The sequence below is a fragment of the Bos taurus genome, chromosome 22 (genome assembly GCF_002263795.3).
Source record: "Bos taurus isolate L1 Dominette 01449 registration number 42190680 breed Hereford chromosome 22, ARS-UCD2.0, whole genome shotgun sequence".
In the NCBI taxonomy this organism is placed as follows: Eukaryota; Metazoa; Chordata; class Mammalia; order Artiodactyla; family Bovidae; genus Bos; species Bos taurus.
The window spans coordinates 22,588,016-22,594,427 of NC_037349.1; the positions used below are offsets into that span (position 1 = coordinate 22,588,016).

At 38.9% G+C, this 6,412-nt stretch overlaps 1 long non-coding RNA gene across 1 annotated transcript in view; it reads left to right on the plus strand.

The window, feature by feature from the left end:
• Nucleotides 1–5,117, plus strand: part of LOC104975528 (uncharacterized) — a 196,520-nt gene extending 191,403 nt beyond the window's left edge. Inside the window, exon 5 of the long non-coding RNA XR_009492355.1 lies at nucleotides 1,333–5,117. This is a non-coding gene — a long non-coding RNA (uncharacterized lncRNA). The remainder of the gene's footprint in view (nucleotides 1–1,332) is intronic.
• The last annotated feature ends 1,295 nt before the right edge of the window (nucleotides 5,118–6,412 follow it).

The window sequence follows — 6,412 nt, forward strand, 5'->3', positions numbered from 1 at the left end:
TCCATTTAACAGCAGCACAAGGCAGGAGCACTTTCTCTAGATATGTCCTGTGTGCTTAGTCGCTCAATCATGTCCACATCTTTGAGACCCTATACTTTGCTTTGAATCCTGAAAAACCTGGAGACATTACCCACCTACCTGACTTTGAAAATAGAGGATTCCTGTGGAGTGTTTATTTCTATCATAATCACAAGATGAACTGATACTGTCTGAGCTGAGCTAGAAGAAACAAATAGAACCATTTCCAAATGCTTTTGCAATGAATACAGCTACACTGTCTTAAAAAGGCAAAACTAGTCAAATTATGTATGATTTCTCTAAAAAATAAGCCATCTTTATAGGCAATGCAGTCTGGAAATGCAAGCTGTAGAAAGCAGTGTGTATGTGTGTGCCTGTGTGTGTATGCGGCTGTTGTTTAGGTGTCTGCCATTAAAGGCTGCAATTATCTGACAATGCTTGCTTAAATTCTTCTGAGGATTTTTACTATGGTGTATGACAAATGATGGAGGAGGAGGATAAATCTAGCCAACCATTGTGCAGTCTGAACCCTGCCCAGGTTTCTTATGATGAAAAACATTAATTTCCCTTAGTTCCTAGAAGGATTTTGGAACATAGGTATTTATTCCCAGCTCTTTGGGAATGCATTTTTCTTTATTTATTGTATTCATAAAGCCACTTGGTCCCATTTAACATCAGGATACACTAATATCATTTAAAAATATTCAGAATTAATAACCATTTAAAAATCCTGTAAAACCTAAGTTTTGCATTGTCTTTGTATCCTTCAAAAGGAAACATAGTCAGGAAGGCAGGATAGAAAGTAAGAAGAGAAAATGAAAAGCAGATCAAACTTAACTGGCCAGTGCACTAGCTTGAATGCCAGTTTTTTCTTCTCTTACTTCATAAATGACCAGCGTTGCAAGGTAATGTCTTTGAAAGATAGTAGGTGGTCATGAAATATTTGACTTTTTTGGAAAATGTTGGAAGAAGAAACCTACAAGTTTAGCAATAATGACCGTAGCATTAACTAGTATTTATGTGTAGTACTTTAGCGATTTCAAGGCAAGTATCATACAGTTACACTCTAGTGGCTCTTGAGATTTCTCAATAAGATGTGACCAGAGATTGCGATGGGATGAAGAGACAGGGAGAGGAGCAGAGTGGTCCTCCACTTATATTAACTGCTTGTTCATTCCTTGATTTCAATCATGGTTCTTTTACTATTGGTTGTTAACTTTTAAAGTGAAGAATCAGGGAAATGAATAAAAGCTATGAGCCCTTTCCTTAGAGAAGTAAATACACAGATAACCAAAGATCTCTCTTTATTTTCAGGTTAATCAATGCCATGGACCGCAAGTCGTGGACCTGCCTTAGAGAATTTGGTCTGTTGGAACAAGCTGGATGATGCAGAGCAGACAGTGAGGGGGTTGTGGGCAGAGCTCTTGCATTCATGTTTCCCACTGTGTGCCTGATGGGCAGCACTTTGGCAGGCATGTAGTAGATGTTTAATGAATACATATTTAATGAGTGTGCCAAATTAGACTTTGAATTTCTGTGATGTACCTTTCAACCAAGCATCTCAAAATGTTAATGTGGTCATCTCTTTATTATTTAAGTTTAGTTTTAACTAGGAAAATATCAGTAGGAAATATTCATTTGGGGTCAGTCTTTTTTTTTTTTTTTTTTCCTCCTGTGCTCTCTTATTTCTAACTAAATGAATACTTAGGGAAAACAACTGGTTCTAATATCTGTAAGTAGCTTTGTGAAATTGAGCAAATCTTGTCTTTGCGAAAATGGAGCTTCTCACTTAATACCTTCTCTCCCATTCTCCCTGGGATAGTGGGGAAAGAAAGTGATACAGTATATGTAGGAGTTTTCTTTAAATCGGAGAAGGCAATGGCATAGGACCAAGTTTTTTCCAAAGCATTTAACTTGTGGTTGATGTGATTCCAGGGATAAGGGTCCACTCTGTTGATCATAGTGAGAGAGATGCTATGAAGGTACTTAGTGACAAAGGTTTGGCCTGCTTCATAGGTGCTGTTTTAGGGCAACACTTTATAATGAGACTTTCTCAGGCAGAAAAGCAAATATAATACATTGGAATGGCTACTTTCCTGCCTGATATTGAACACCCCCCCTACACACACATTTCCTTCTCTTCATGTACCTTTATCCCCCACTATGTCATCATCATTATTCCAAACTGATGAGTCCAGATTTCCTCATCAGGAGAATGGTGTTCAGCCCTGTCTTGCCCAGGACACTCTGTAGTTTTGCATCACCTGTAGTTTGAAGATTTAGAAATTTAAGCTTCTCTCTGCCTTCAGGGATGCTGCTTAAATAATTACAAATGTACAACTGTTGTTTTTAAAAGAGTAATGTGTTCCAATAAATCACCACACCTTTGTTTCTTCCTTGTTCTGTTATGTGATTAAAGACGTTTGTCCCATTGTAAGACAGACTAAGGTTTAAATATACCAGCTGTATGTTCATAAGTTTTTGCTCTCCTGATTCTCAGTGTTCTTATTTGTGAGACAGGGTAAATAGTATACTCATAGGGTTATCGTAAAGCTTAGGTAAGAAAATGTATCTACAGCACTTAGTGTTGTGACTGAACATAAGAAAGAGCTCTTGTTATTGATTCTGGTGATGTTTGTTTGTTAAAGAAACTGTCCTGAGAGAGCTAGTCTGGCCCTGGGTTGAGAGCGAGCCCTCCGGTCTAATGCAAGTGGGTTTCCTCCTGGGGACTCCTTCTGGGGCTGCAAGTAAGAGGGAGGGAGGCTCAGCTGTCTGCCAGTGCTCACAGTCTAATACTCAGGATGCTTCAGGGCTTTCTTTCTTCCTGGGTCAGGATGGCAGAACCCTCATCAAGGACCAAATCTCTCAGTATCCAGGGATCTAATGAAATAAGTCATTTGTTAAACAGAATTTACAAAGAGCTCCAGAGCTCTCTGCCTAACCTCTGATAAAAGATCCCAGGAAGGCAGCTCTCCATGGCCTCTGTCAGGTTCATGCAATTCTGTTGGCCTCAGAGACTCTCTTTGCTGGCAGTCTAGTGCTTCTCTACTAGACAGATTGCTGTATCAGAAATTCTTAACCAATCTCCTTCTACCCATTTGATCTACCAGAGCTTTCTATTCCTACTGTAAAACGTTGCCTAAGGCCTGAAGAATGCAGATTGCTCCCTTCTAGTGGGCTGCTCTCTGCTTCATCCTGGTTCTTCTGTTCCCAGCAGTGCAGTTGTCTACTTGCCAAGAGTCAGCTGTGTTGCTGCCCATATCTATTTATGCCAGTTCTGTTTGTTATGTAATTACATATTTCAATTAAATGTTTCACAACTGATTTAATATAAGTTCAGAAAGAGAGTTGTTGACTCAGTGAATATTTTGGAAACAGTAAGGTTGAGTTGCTAAAAGTGCTGTGGAATTAGATGTGGGTGAGACAACTCGAAAAACCTTGGGGGTGGAGGGAATCATGAAATCTAGAAGAGCCTGCGCTGAGATTGTTTCACAAAGGTCTTTACTTTCTCACTCTGCTTTATAGAAAGTAAGCCTGGAAATCCTAATAGATGACGCACTGTTTGAGTTGTTTATGCAAGAGAGGTGGCATGAACTCTGATCCCTGTACTGTTTTAAAAGTCAACCACAGCAACAAAACTTGCCCTACATCCAGAGCTTAGAAGTGAATCTAGTTTGTTCCTTTAAATTGCAATATAAATGTAAGGTATATGTGCATCATTTTTAAGGATTTCACAGTTTAACCTGTATTTTTTTATTAATTGACTCACCACCTGTCTGTTCACAATGGATGACAGTAGAGGGATTCTGCTGTCTAAGCTGCCTACCATGATCCATGATGCACCTGCTATCCACAGCACAGACTCTTTGGGAACAGCCAGTGGTGGCGGTGGGTTGAGCAGGTGTTTTTGAGCTCACTGTCTGAAGTAGGCACCTACAGCTGATGGTGTATTCCATGGCCAAATAAAATATGTGCGACTGCCTACCCATACTAACCAATGTTTGATAGATAATTTTTCATACACTGCTTTATTCAATCTCCAAGTAACCCTTGGGAGGCAGGAATTATCGTTGTTTTATAGATGGGGCTGCTGAGGTTCAGAAGAGTTAGATGATGGGCTAAAGACATACACCAAGTACAGACATGCCTAAGACCAGTCCCAGGCTCTACAGCCTGTAATTGATCCGTCAAGACTGGTTTGCCTGTTGATTTGAATGGCAGGGCTTCCCAGGTTCTGTGGTGGTAAAGCACCCTCCTGACAATGCAAGAGATGCAAGAGACACGGGTTTGATTCTTGGGTCAGGAAGATCCCCTGGAGTAGGAAATGGTAACCCACTCCAGTATTCTTGCCTGGAAAATGCCAGAGGAGTCTGGCAGTCCATGGCGTCAAAAAGAGTTGGACATGACTGAGCACATGCACGCACATTAACTGATCTGCTAAGTACTGAAATCTGGGTCCTGATGCTGTTAGTTTTGAGCTTTAACCAGCTCAACCTAAAATATGGTTCTCACATTCTTCAGCATCTGGTCAGTTGGACTAGTTTTAGGCAAGGAACTTTGGGCCAACCATGCTCTGAGCTTCTAAGTCAGGGCTTTGTGGAAGCAACAAATCTCTGATGAGCCCCTGATAGCCTTCTACTCTCATGCAGGCTGTGCTACAGGCGGTCTGTGAGTGAGAGGACACTCTAAAACATTCCAAGTGAGCCATCAGGACGAGAAGGGACAGCTTTTGGCAACACAAGTCATCTGTATTGTTGCAACACCTGCTCCCTTTAGTGCAAAATAAGAGTCTATCAGAATTTCCATTATTTCCCCTATTCAGTGGGAGAGTCATTTGGCTAACTCTTTTCCCTCTGGTCTATAATTTGGGACATGGTATGTCAGCTCAGCTAGCACTGCTTTATCATTAAAATCTTTGTTGACCATTTTGAGTTAGTGTGGACCCAAAGGCACATGTATGCTTTTTGTTCTCCAGATTATTTATGAAAAAGCACAGGAGAGAGAGCCTGGCTTTTGATAAAAGTCAGGGAAAAAACAAAATACCTTGGCGGTTTAAATCAGTGTTTTGTAAAATTTTCTCTGTAATCCATCATTATTGGAATTACCAGAGGAATTTATTCATTACATGTTTCTGAACTTTGCCCCAGATCTACTCAATCTGATGCTATAGAAATTTAACCTGAAATCATAATTCTGAGAGCCACTGATTTAAATGAATTACATGAGGCAGTGAGCATCTGTGTAAATTTCTTAAGCTGCTATAACAGAGTACCTCAAACTAGGTGGTGTTAGCAATAAAAATTTATTTTTGCAGTATTCTGGGGGCCAGGAGATTGTGTCAGCAGGGCTATGCTCTCTCTGCAGGCTCCAGGGGAGACTGTTTCATGCCTTTATCTTAGTTTCTGGTGTTGTAGGTAACCCTTGAAGTTCTTGGACACGTAGATGAATCACTCTAATCTGTTTCCATCTTGCATGGTGTTCTTTCTGTATCTCCTCTGTTTGTAAGAATGCCAGTCACCTTGCATCAGAGCCCCCTTCCCTCCATCAGGTGTGACCCCATCTTAATTTGGTTACATCTATAAAGACCCTATTTCCAAATAAGGTCACCCTCACAATTACTGGGGGTTTGGACTAAATGTATCTTTTTAGGATAAATAATTCAATCCACAACAACTTCCTACATGTTTGCTGACAGGACCTTTTCTTAGTGGAAACAAGGCACATTTTACATCCTAATGTGAAAATGTGTAGTAGGATTTATGATTATGAGAAATAAGCATTCAACTCAAATTTTTTATTTCATGATAACCATTTGAAATTCCAAAATCATACTTAATGTAATCATACATTAACCATACTTAATGTAACCATACTTATAGTCATCAAATCTCCTTCCTGTAGAGAACTCTTGACTTTAATTTTCTTTTAAATAATAATTTTTCTGCTAGCAATATAGTAGTGATTTTCTCTTATTTTGTAACCATTGTAAAGAAAGACCTTCTTTTATTGTTAGTTTCATCCACTTTTTCATCCAAAAGTATGTTTAATACTATCTCCTATATTCCAGGTATTTTAGTCCTTGAACATACAAAAGCAAATGATACTTAAGATTTTATAACATTAAAATATTATTTTTTCTTGTTAGAAATTTTATTTTTTTCCATTGCCAGTATGCATTTATTAATGTCATATTTTATGTTCATATTTTTTCCTAGCTTTATTAGTTTTTTTAAGTTGAATGTATACAAAGTATTGATTTGGTACACTTATGTATTGCAAAATGATCACCACCATAGGCTTTAGCTGACACCTTCATCATGTCATATAACTTCCATTTCTTTTTGTGTTGAGAATGTTGAAGATCTACCCTATTAGTAATTTCAAGTGTATAAAA